Below are 13026 nucleotides of genomic sequence, written 5' to 3' on the forward strand. Positions count from 1 at the left end.
CCCCCACCCACCCGCCACTGGCAGGTTTTCTCTTATGAGAGGTGCATCCTGTGTCCCTGCCTGTCCTACTCCCCAGAATCTCCCCTAGAGAAACTGTCCACCAGCCTAACAAAGCGGCCACTGTGCAGGTGGGAAACAACAGGAATTCCCACAGACAGAGAGCAGGAGAAAGACCATCAGGGAAATGTAAAACACACTGACACTGTTAATTAAACATGTCAAGTTCAATATTAATATATGTGAAAAAGTGAACAAAAGTGAGACGGTGCATTTCCCTACCTCAGCGCAACGGCCAGTGTTTATGAGGCTGCAGGGGGACACAGATAAGCAGACACTGCTTGGCTGACCAACACAGTGTCTGTGCCACTGCTCAGAACTTTGGGAGATGAAGCAATGGCCTGTCCAGGAAATGAGGAATCCACAGCCACTGCTAACCTCAAACACAGGGGCTGAAAAGAGTGATTCTCATGGACCTGTGATGTCCAGAGGAGAAAAGAGGCTGCATCAGCAAAAGAGAGGCCTAAGTTCACAGCCAGAACTTGCCCGCAGCTAGGTGAAGACCAGTGAGCCAGGTTCTGAGCCTCAGTCTCCTCATCTCTGAAATGGGTCTGAGAACCCCCGACCCCCACCCCATGATGGAGGCTCCATGAGCACACATTTCATAGACTGTAGCTGGTGGTGCGGTTATGGGTGGTGCTGAGATTTCAGGGTAACTACCTCCCTGTTTGGGCTTCCCAGGTGGCACTTGTGGTAAAGAACCCACTTGTCAATGCAGGAGATGTAAGAGACATGGGTTCGATCCCTGGGTTGGGAAGATCCCCTGGAGGAGGGCATGGAGGGCACTCCAGTATCCTTGCCTGGAGAATCCCATGGAGAGAGGAGCCTGGCAGGCTATAGTCCATGGGGTTGCAAAGAGTTGGACATGACTGAAGTGACTTAGCATGCACGCATCTACTTCCCTGTTTCAAATGTTCTTGGGACATCAGGGTCTTGGCAGCCCCGGCAGAATGGTCTGTACACTTACTCTGCCTCCTGTTGTCCTGTAAGGTCATAATCTCTGAAAACAACTATCAGTGTTTTTATGGCTTTTCCCCTAACACTCAACATGGAAAATACAACTGTTTTCAGCCCAAAGCAAGCACATTGCCATCCGTGTGTGAAGTCTAGCCAACCTCTAGCAAATTCAGCAAAGACATATGTTTGCCCAATTTATAACCTGGATTCTTACATAACGGAAGCCCACAAAGAATGAGAAAATGGTTTGAGGAAAGCAGATACTTACTGAAAGTTATGATTTGGGCTGTGTGTTGGACCTAAAATTTAAAAAAAAAGACAAGTTATTAATACTTCATGATTTGGAATAAATTTTTTTTCCAATCTGGCCCGTGGTAAAGGCAACCGCAGCCCAGGGTGCTCATTTGTGGTGAGCCATCTTCAGCCTCCAGCTCTGCCCCTGCCCAAGATTATATGCCAGGGATGGCAAAACCCACTGAGGATGGAAGGGGTGCTCTCTGTTGATGCAGAAACATCGAGAGATATTTTGGGAATTTTTGCTGTCTTTTCTTTCTTCTCATCCAACCTTGATTCACAAGATCTGTCTTACTCACTGGTGACATAATGGCTGGGGCATGGTAGGGATCTCCTCATAACTCGGATGAAAGGGATACATCTCTGTCTGCCAGTTGATTGCTTTGTGCCACCTGTGATAAGTACAAGAGTACAGAATCGTGCTCACCTTCTGTTCCCCACCCATCCTCTGCGCAGGGTCGGGTTTCCGTGGGTGGGTGGGTGCCTGTCTGGATCGCCTGGGCCTCCCCCGTGGGGGTGACCTCCTGACACACAACATGTCTGGCATTATTTTCTGCACTCCAGGTTTATAGACCCCTCCATCTGCGTCTATTTTCTTTTATTACTAGTAAATGGGTAACAGGTTAAGCTGGGGACCTCATGCACAATGGGAAAGGCCTCGGGGAAGGGTTTTATTGATTTCCTCTCTGTTGCTTGTGTGTGTTCAGTTTCAAACTGCAAATTAATCTGTGCTCAGTGGCTGGGGACCTTCCTATCTGCTAAGCAATGTGCCCGGGGCCGTGCCCACTCACCGAGTCGCACAAACAGGACGCCGGTGGCAGTGATGGTCTTCACCCCATTGGTGGCCACGCACTGGTAGTAGCCGGTGTCCGTCGTGTCCAGGTCCTGGATCCGCAGCCGGGAACCGTATTCCGTCTTGCGGATGATGACGCGCCGCGGCTCCTGCACCACCGGGGCGTCGTTCTTCAGCCAACGCACACTGGGTGGCGGGTTTCCGGCCACCTTGCAGTGCAGAATCGCTGTCTGGCCTTGGACTATGGTGATATTGTTAACTGGCTCCAGAAAATTCAGAAAGTACCCTGCAAAGGAGAAGAATCAGAGAAGAGCAAATGTCGGTGAGAACAGGGAGAAAGGGCTCCCTGGGGCGCCTTCTAGGAACTGCTTGGGGGAGGTTCTGTCACATACAAACCTTCCACTCTCCTTATTGGCTTAATGGGGGTAATTATATTCTAGAATGTTGCCTCCACCACTGAAGGAGCAAATAGGGAATGGGCTGCTCCTGAAGAAAGACAGGGTGAGGTTCCTGATTGCCTCGGCTCACAGCATTCTCACCAACTGATCAATAAAGAACCTTGTTTTAGTGTGCTTCAGTTTAAAGACACTTTATTTAATAAGTACTATTGATTCATTAACACTGAGCTCACAACCAACAGCCCTATAACTTGGTCTGAAAGAAGCTTATCTAACACACACGCTTTCACCCTAAGGCACACTTGTGTTTACGGCACCAGACAGGACTTCAGCACCATTACTGGGAGCATTTTAAATAGCCAATCACCAACAAAAAGCACAAAAATGCAAATACATGGCACTAAACAGACCATGGAAAGGACATTTGTTTACAGTATGAGCTGGGGCATTAGACAGAGTGTTGTTTTGTACAAGCTCATCAGGGAACATGTGAATCAGCAAATCAAAATTTTGACTGCTGTAGGCATGTCTATGAATGCTGTGAGAATTGATTTGGGGGTTACAAACACATTTTAGGTTATAAGTAAACTTGAAAATACAGAATCTGCAAACAATGAGGATCACATTCTCTCTGCAAACACTAAATCTAATCTAACCTCACTAATTCATTAAGCAAATTCATGCTCAGAAAGTCCAGCCTCTTTCCTACCACACCATCAAGCAAAAGCCACAATAAGGAAATGAGAAGAAGACAGTGTGTGACAAAACAGAGACATCCTCACAAACAAGCTAATCATTGGTCTGAACAGAACAAAAACAACAAGGCTGAGTGTTGCGGAAGGCTCTGTCCCACTGCACCAGGGCAGAACCAGGAAGAAACCATCCCAGGTTCGAATTCAAGAGGGAAAACAGGGCCTAAAGGTACCCGAAATACAGAGCAAGTAGGGCTGGAAATGCTGCCCTGGAATGTGGGGCCCCATTCGATCACAGTCAGGAGCTCTCAGCTAGTGACACAAACCATGGGGAACAAGAGGAAGTGAAACAGACAGCAGTTGGGAGGGATTTGTGCGTGTGTCTGTGTGTGTGTGTGTGCATGTGTGTGTGTGTGTGCACGTGCTGCTGGTCAGGGGCTGGAGGGATACTCTCTGTTAAGATAAACATGCACACTAAAATTCCATAACACCAAAAAAACCCACTAAGGCTAGAGAGACAAGACAATCAATCATCAGGAGATGAGATCACTGCAGACAAACTAAGACAACAGAGCAATCTGAAAAAGACTATAAAGGATAGCACTGTTCTAAATCTTGTGTCTTGATTTCTGGTTGGTCTCTTTTTCGTTTTATTTAATGAAGTAGAAGATGGAAAGATGACACATATCTGTATTACTGATTTAACTGGATGAAAAACTATAGGATTTCCAGTGGACCCCGGGGATAAGTTTCACAGGCCGGGTGAAGGAGATAGGAAGAAGCTGAAGAGGCAGGAGGCTGTGAAATTCAAGATGAAGATAGTTTCCCTTCACAAGGGAGAGTGGGTAGGTATCTGTGTAGAGAGGTGTCACTAACTAGGGCTGATTACTATTTGTGATTATTATTAACAACATTATTAGGTTCAACTTTATTTTCTGCTAGCCAACCCCCTTTTTAATGCAGTGAATTAAGTTGTACAAGAGAATTCTTATTGATGACACAAAGCCAGAAGGTAACTGAAATGTTAATGACAAAACTCTGGAAAGAGGCTAAATCAAGCAGGTAACATTCTGGATGTTATGGTTGTCCACTAACCACACAGCCTCAACCTGGGGAGACCTGCGTTCCTGCTGAGGCTCCTGCACTAGATCTTGCATTTTTGAAACCAAAATGAGATCTAATCTGACAGTCCAAAGCAGTTGCTATGGTATAATCTGGGCTGCCCAGATTATAGCAAACACGTCGTTTCACTGTATTCTGGCCAGAACCCAAGAAGTTACAAGTTGTTTAAGATTCAAATGCTTCATTAAGGTTTCATAACACTAAAAAGCACAGTAGGGCATGTAAAATAGTCATCAAATCATAACTTAAAATAGCAAATGACATATTAGATTAAAGTCACCATGATCTCTTCTGTCTGGTACAAGTTTAATTATACTTCTCATCTCTACACTGATGACAGTTTTTCCAAAGGCCTTTGACACTCCATGACTTCCTGGGAGACACAGACACAGGAGTGTAAGGATCTGTGTCTCCAAGCTGACTAGCAAAAATCTAAAAGGAGCAGGCCTAGGGTTCTGAGGGCTAAGACTGAGTCATCTATTTGGAGGACTGGCTTAAAAGCAGTTCTGCCACCACCTTCCTCTATTTTTAGGGTATTTGCATACATCAACTTGGGACATCTCCATTGATCATCTAAATATCTTGAAAGACATAGGAGGATCTTCTTCAACGTGGAAAAAAAAATATGAATCAAGAAAGAGAAGAAAGGGAGAGAACCTCTCAGAGGAGAAAGTTAAGGAGAGGGTTCCTTTTGTACAACTTATAGAAGGAAACCTGGGGAGAGCTCGAGACTGTCCAGTTACTCTATACACAGACTCTCATGGTCTACTTCTTTTCAAGAATATCTTGTTTTTTCACATTGAAGGAGTACAAAAACCTGAAATCCTTCTCCGCTCCAGTGAACAGCTTCTCCTACACCCCTGATTGATAACTGATGGTGGTTTTAGACCTAGTCTTTACTCCAGGAAGGCTCCTTTTCTGAGAAATGCAGAACAGGGAAGATGACCTCCTTCTTGGTTTGCCTTTCATGTGGGCACAGAGCATGTGATGTTAACCCTCACCCACCCACCAGGTGGGGCACTGTGAAACCATCTACAGTAAGTCCCCTACATTGGAACCTCCAAGTTTCAAACTTTCAAAGATTTGAACGTGCATTCGCATGTCTAATCATGTAAGTTGGTTCACGTATCTGGCATACACTGTCACATGCGTGCACGCTGTACATGTGGTTACACTTTTGTGTACTTTAGTGTAGAACTGTACAGAGTACAGTAGCATGGTATCTTTATTTCAAGCCCAGGATGTCTGGAAGCAAGTGCAAAAACAGTGGTGATGTAGCTGGTACTACTGTACTTTTCCAGGTACTATACTGAAAGATTGAAAATGTCTTCTTAATTTTTTGTGCTTATTTGTTTTTATGTATTATTTATATAGAAAATATTATAAACCTATTACAGTACAGTATTATACAGTATTATATAGCCGATTGTATTGGTTGGGTACCTAGGCTAACTTTTTTGGACTCATGAATGAATTGGACTTATGGGCATGCTCTAGGAACAGAACTCATCTGTATGTAGGGGACTTACTGTACACGAGTCAGATGGCTTAACCAGGGATGGTGCCAGTATTTCCCTTTTTGATGCTTAATCAACTCTAGCTAACAAGGACTGGAGAAATCCATTTGTACTGGAATCAAGCACCTTACACAGTGGATTTAATCTTTAAAGCACTCTTGATTATTTCTGTTTATCAATTTATAATTGATAAATTATATCAATTTATCTTGATTATATCTGTTTATGAAATATCCGTAATAGGTAAATCCAAAGACAGAAAACAGATTAGTAGTTGCCAGGGGCTGGGGAAGGGGAATTTAAGGAGTAACTCTAAATGAGTGTAGGGTCTCCCTTTGGGAGTGATGAAAATGTCTGGAACTAGAAAGTAATGATGGCTGCATAACATTAAAAATGTAATCCTTAGGTCAGGAAATGTCTCCTGAGGAGGGGTGGGCATGGGAGACCAGGTGAACAAACCAGGTAAAAGCAGGTAGAGGGGAGGTGGAGATGCCAGGCAAAGGGGAAGAGGGCCACACTCCTGGAAGCATTCTTTCAAAAGTACTAGCCATCACCCTCAGCTTTGCTCAGACCTAGGGTAAGACTTCCTCTGATTTTCTCCCACCCTGAGGTGCCCAATTTATATGCATTCTCTTCACTCCTGACCAGATGAACACTCACTCCTAAAGTCACAGCTTCCTCAATTTACAGAAAATGAAGGGGACACTAGTGAAGTGATCTAATCCACATGTGGAGTTCTTGACAACTCTCCATTCTATACCATCTAAACCCATGGGGTTCAACAATGACTTCACATTGGGGTCACGTGGAAGCTGATAAAAATATCCACCTGCACATCATGCCACTAAGGGCCTGGGAATTTGTCTAAAGCTCTAAGTGTGCAGCCTAGACCCAGAATCCTGCTTTGAAGGGCTGAGGAAAGAGAAAAACAAAACCCATCCAAGAATGAACTTAAAGCTGATCAGAAACAACACTGAAAGCATTGCTGGAAGGGACACTGGGACTAGAAAGAAAGCTCCTAAGTGACCAGCACCTACATCTGGGGAGTTCCAAGTACAACAGCATTTAAAAGGCCTGTCCAGCTGGGAATGGACAAAAGGGAGGATCTCCACAGATACCATCCATGTCCCAACCCAGGCCTGAAATCAGCCTCCTTTATGCTCTATGAGAAACTCAGAGACCAAAAGCATGGGTGGATAACACGGCAACTTCATACATTCACAGCTCCCTCCCTAGGCAGGTGAATAATATTGAGCCCTCAGGAAGAAATCAGAAAGACAAATAATGAAGAAAATCTAATTTATACCCATTGTATCAAGGCTTCTGGTTCTTGATTCTGGTGCAAGGTTCTCTCCCTACCTATACTGTCCCTTACTTTGAAGGGGCGTGTCCCTTGCTTTTCCTAAAACACATCCATCCAACTGATCCCTCATTGTGCAGTCAGCCAAGAACCTCTTGTCCTCGGATCTTTTCTATTTCTCATGGGTCAATTCTGTGCCAGAAAGTTACCTCTGCTGCTGCTAAGCTGCTAAGTCACTTCAGTCGTGTCTGATTCTGTGCGACCCCATAGACGGCAGCCCACCAGGCTCCCCCGTCCCTGGGATTCTCCAGGCAAGAACACTGGAGTGGGTTGCCATATCCTTCTCCAATGCGTGAAAGTGAAAAGTGAAAGTGAACTCCAGTCCTCTTGCCTGGAAAATCCCCTGGGCAGAGGAGCCTGGTAGGCTGCAGTCCATGGGGTCGCTAAGAGTCAGACACGACTGAGCGACTTTACCTTCACTTCACTTTCAAGTTACCTCTACAAAGGGTATTCTCCCATCAAAATAGCTTCTATTCATTGCTAACCTTACCCCTAACACCACTGGTCTTGGCCTGCTACTATGGCAACATCTTTTTTTTTTACATTAAGATGATTGAAATACATTTTGACATCAGGAATAACAAACGTTACTTTGAGGGGCATATTTCTTAATTTCAAGGCTACTTCTCTTTCAGATTCAATTTAGAATCATCCTGATAACTTGCACTTAAAAATTGGGATGTTGATGGAGAGATAAGTGCATTTATTATGGGAAAACTATTAGATTTCTACATATTGTACAAATTTCCTACTTTTGCTGTAACACATTAGCACAAACTTAGTAGTGTAACACAACACAAATACACTGTCACACAGTTCTGCAGGTCAGAAGTCCAAAAATCAAGGTGTTGGCAGGATGGTATTTCTTCTGCAGGCTCTGGGAGAGTCTTTTCTTTGCCTTTCCCAGCTTTTGGAGGCCACCTGCATGCCCTGGCTCATGGTGCCTTCCTTATATCACTCTAACTTCTGTTTCCATGATCAACATATCTCCAACAAGTGGCTCTGACCTTCCTGTCTTTCTCTTATAAGGACCTCTGTGATTACATTGGGCCATACAGATCATCCAGGATCATTTCCACATCAAAATCCTGAACTTAGTCCCATCTGCACAGTCCCTGTCCTTTGAAATAAGGTGACACATTTCCAGGTTCAGGGATTAGGACATGGACATCACTGATAGGTCATTATTCTGTCCCTCAAGTGTATTTTCGGAGAAGGCAATGGCACCCCACTCCAATACTCTTTCCTGGAAAATCCCATGGATGGAGGAGCCTGGAAGGCTGCAGTTCATGGGGTCGCTGAGGGTCGGACACGACTGAGCGACTTCACTTTCACTTTTCACTTTCATGCATTGGAGAAGGCAATGGCAACCTACTCCAGTGTTCTTGCCTGGAGAATCCCAGGGACGGGGGAGCCTGGTGGGCTGCCGTCTATGGGGTCACACAGGGTCAGACATGACTGAAGCGACTTAGCAGCAGCAGCAGCAAGTGTATTTTTCTTTTACCTTGCCACTTGACTGAACTACCTTAGTTATGATAGTTTCTGAGTTGATTGTCTTGGATTTTCTTTGAAGATATCATTTTCTTCAAATAACAATAATACAGCCTTTTAGCTTCCAAAATTCATACTGCTCATATCTCCTCTTGCTTCCTATTCAATATTAATGATTTCTGAGCTAACAATTTTTAACACTGAAATGTTGCAGAGAAAAATACATACATTAACACACTAGCATGCATGTACACAACATCAAGATTTTATGCAAACATTTTACCATATTTGACTTTGTTGTTGTTGTTGTTGTTCAGTCACTAAGTCATGCCTGACTCTTTGCAACCCATGAACTGCAGCACGCCAGGCTTTCTGTTCATCCCTATCTCCCTGAATTTGCTCAAACTCATGTCCATTGAGTCAGTGATGCCATCCAATCACCTCATCCTCTGTTGCCCCCTTCTCCTCTTGCCCTCAATTTTTCCCAGCATCAGGGTCTTTTCCAATGAGTCAGTTCTTCACATCAGGTGGCCAAAGTATTGGAGCTTCAGCTTCAGCATCAGTCCTTCCAATGAATATTCAGGACTGATTTCCTTTAGGATTGACTGGCTTGATCTCCTTGCAGTCCAAGGGACTCTCAAGAGTCTTCTCCAACACCACAGTTCAAAGGCCATCAATTCTTTGGCGCTCAGCCTTCTTTATAGTCCAACTCCCACATCCATACATGATTACTGGAAAAATCATAGCTTTGACTATATGGACCTTTGTTAAAGTGATGTCTCTCCTTTTTGATACACTGTCTAGGCTTGTCACAGCCATTCTTCCAAGGAGCAAGTGTCTTTTAATTTCGTGGCTGCAGTCACCATCCACATTGATTTTGGAGCCCAAGAAAATGAAATCTGACACTGTTTCCATATTTTCCCCATCTATTTGCCATGAAGTGATAGGACTGGATGCCATGATCTTAGTTTTTTAAATGTTGACTCACAGTAATTAAAAACATAAGACATTCTGAATTGTAACTAAAGCACACCCTTCCCTTATTTCTCCAGAGAATGAGTATGTACTATTCCAATGCATATTTATATTTTATATTTATAGAATTTCCCCTGAAAGACCTTCTTTGCTATTTTTTTTACTCAAAGTCAGCTTGGGGTTTCTCTGTTGATGCAGTTCATTTGTTTAATTACTTCATAATATTCTACTGTAAAAGAATCCACAATTTCTTTATCCTTTTCCCAATTCAGGGGCAATAATTTGTTTCTACATTTTTGCCAGTGCAGACAATGTATAATGACGACCTGTATATATCTCCTTCTGTACATGTATGGGAGTAACCTTGCAAGCACCCAACCACATGCATTAGTGATAAGCCATAGGCCTTGAAGTCTTTCATTTATCTATGTCTTAAAAGTGCTTGAAACCATTTGTACTCCACTAAAAGTGAGTTAAAGTATTTCCCCTGTAACTTTGCCAGCATTTGGGTTTTTTTGCGGGGGGGTGTGGGTTAAAATGTTTGCCAATATGATGGACATGAAATAGTACTACTGTTTTAGGTTGCACCTTAAGAATTCCTCATGAGCTCAAGAGTCCTTAGGAAGGTTTACTGGCCCTTGAGCCTCTCCTACTGTAATTATCTATTCAAATCTTTATATTTTTAACTTCTACAGTTGATAAATTTTCTATCTTTCTCTTTTCTAATGTATGCATTAAGTGAGAAATTTCCCCAAGGGTTAGCCATCAAATAAGTTAATTTATTTAATCTCCATATGGTCGGTCAGACTCCACTTCTCTTATAATTTATAAATTTTTGGCTATGAGTTACTAAAGGTATGCTTTAATGATACTGCTGTCACAAAACATAGTCGTGTGATGATAATTCTTTGATACCACTGTGATTTGCTTTACGGTCTAGTACAGTCAGTTCCTGAAATGCTCCACATTGATTGGCAAGAATGTATTTTCTCTAATTGTTCAGTGCAGGGGCTTATATGTGCCCAAAAGATTAAACTTGTCAGTTTGTTGCTCAAATTTTTAAAAATGCTTAGTTTCAATCAGTGTGTGATCATGCATTTGTGTGTGGTCTGTCATGTTTGACTCTTTGTGACCCTAAGGACTGTAGCCCAGCAGTCTCTGTCTATTGGACTTCCCAGGCAAGAATACGGGAGTGTGTTGTTATTTCCTTCTCCAGGGAATCTGCCTAATCCAGGGATCCAACTTGTGTCTCCTGCATTTCCTGCATTGCAGGCAGATTCTTTACTTGCTAGGTCATCAGGAAACCTTTAGTTTCAATGAGATACATGCTAACTGATACTGTATATGTCAAATAGACATTATTAATTCTGTGAGGTTGAGTTTGTATATTGGAACCTATGTTCCTGGGTGCAATAAACTTCAAATTTATTACATCATCTAGTCTTTATATCACTATTTAAGGCTTTTGTGTCTAAAAAACCATTTTGTCGGATGTTAATATAGTTACCTCAGAGTATTTTTGGTTAATGTAGTTCTACTCTGTATTTTTAACTTTTAATGATTTTTATGATTATACACTAGACATGAGGGCTTCCCAGATGGCTCAATGGGTAAAGAATCCACCTGCAATGCAGGAGATGCTGGTTGGATCCCTGAGTCGGGAAGATCCCGTGGAGGAAGGCATGCCAACCCACCCCAGTCTTCTTGCCTGGAGAATCCCATGGACAAAGGAGTCTGGCGGGCTACAGTCCACAGGATTGCAAAAAGTCAGACACTAAGGAAGCAACTGGGCATGCGCTAGACATGAATTTTGTAAATAACATATAATTTAACATGCTAATTTAAAAGTCTATATGTGTTAACCTATGAGATTGTTAACTGAAAGATCTTATTTTAAAAGTGTTAATTTTGCTTTTTAATTCTTCCTTCCTATTTTCTTCTGTTTTCTCCCTTTATTCTCCCTTTACTTATTCAAAAGTTACACTTAAGTAGTTAGCTTTATTACTTTTTATAGGCATACCTAATTTGGCAAAGTTTCCCAAATACAATGAAATACAAGCACCTTGAAATGCTGTGAGCTGCAAACACCACCCCAACCACCAGAGCTTTGAATTATTGCTTCCCAATGTTTAGTTACACTCCATTTGTAAGCTCCTAGTGGTCCTTATTGGAGAAGGCAATGGCATCCCACTCCAGTACTGTTGCCTGGGAAATCCCATGGATGGAGGAGCCTGGCAGGCTGCAGTCCATGGGGTCGCACAGAGTCGGACATGACTGAAGCGACTTCACTTTCACTTTCCACTTTCATGCATTGGAGAAGGAAATGGCAACCCACTCCAGTGTTCTTGCCTGGAGAATCCCATGGACAGAGAAGCCTGGTAGGCTGCAGTCCATGGGGTCGCACAGAGTTGGACATGACTGAAGCGACTTAGCAGCAGCAGTGGTCCTTATTACAGATGATTTTCAATAACAAAATTTATTTAGATTTGCCAACTTGGTTAACAAGTTCTTCCCTTGCCAACACTGCCTGCATCTCATTCCTTTCCCCCAGGTTCAACTGAGCTCTTCCTGATTCACATTTGCTCTTTGTGTAAAAAAAAGGTTGTAAACACTCTTGGTCATGGTCTAAAATTATCTGTTGCTTTCACACTTGAATGCCAGTATAGCTGGGTACAGAATTCTAGACTGACGATTACACCACTATCCTCTGTCTTTTGTGGTTTTGTTACAAGTCTTACCATGCCTTTGTGGATAATCTGACCTCTCCCCTCTTTGGCTGCTTTTCCTATTTCCCTTGTCTTTGCCATTCCAAGGTATCATTAGCTATGAACTTATTTTTATTTTAGCCTCAACAGGCCTCAGTGCTATACCCAACATCTGAAGATTCATGCTTTCCATGAATTATGTAAAATCCTCCATCAGTATGTCATGAAATACTGTTTCTCCCTTCCCCCTTTATTTCTCCTTTGAAATCTCCTTCTAGATATATGCTGAACTTCCTTATAAGAGCCTTCCCTGCTTTTCTACTTCTACGTTCCCTATCTTTTTATAATCGTTAGCTCTGTGCCATCTACTACTATCCATCAAATTTCTTATTTTATCTACTACACTTTTCATTTCCAGAAGGTCTCTTTGGTTCCATTTCAAACCCACCACTGCTTTTTCTTCCTTTACCTTTAATCCTTTCAGCTTCATTGTTTACTAACTCATCACTCATCCTGGGCCTCTCTGAGTGTACTTTGTAATTTTTCACTGCAGGGCTGGTTTTTCTGTGGGAATCCCTTGAGGACTGGGTTCCTGAAATAGGCAGTGCCAAGTTTTTATGTTAATTCTTGGGCTCTTGATCCTTCCACAACATTCTGGTAATGTA

The 13026-nt window shown here is 42.9% G+C and overlaps 1 protein-coding gene across 1 annotated transcript in view; it reads right to left on the reverse strand.

Annotated features, from left to right (window-relative positions):
* ROR2 (receptor tyrosine kinase-like orphan receptor 2) overlaps window positions 1-13026 on the reverse strand; it is a 238680-nt gene that overhangs the window by 35180 nt on the left and 190474 nt on the right. The window contains exons 3-4 of the mRNA XM_010835957.1: window positions 2100-2387; window positions 1283-1313 (exon numbers count right to left, since the gene is read on the reverse strand). The gene's annotated coding sequence lies outside the window, so the exon portion shown is untranslated. The remainder of the gene's footprint in view (window positions 1-1282; window positions 1314-2099; window positions 2388-13026) is intronic.

This window comes from Bison bison, unplaced genomic scaffold, assembly GCF_000754665.1.
Source record: "Bison bison bison isolate TAMUID 2011002044 unplaced genomic scaffold, Bison_UMD1.0 scf7180017864057, whole genome shotgun sequence".
NCBI lineage: Eukaryota > Metazoa > Chordata > Mammalia > Artiodactyla > Bovidae > Bison > Bison bison.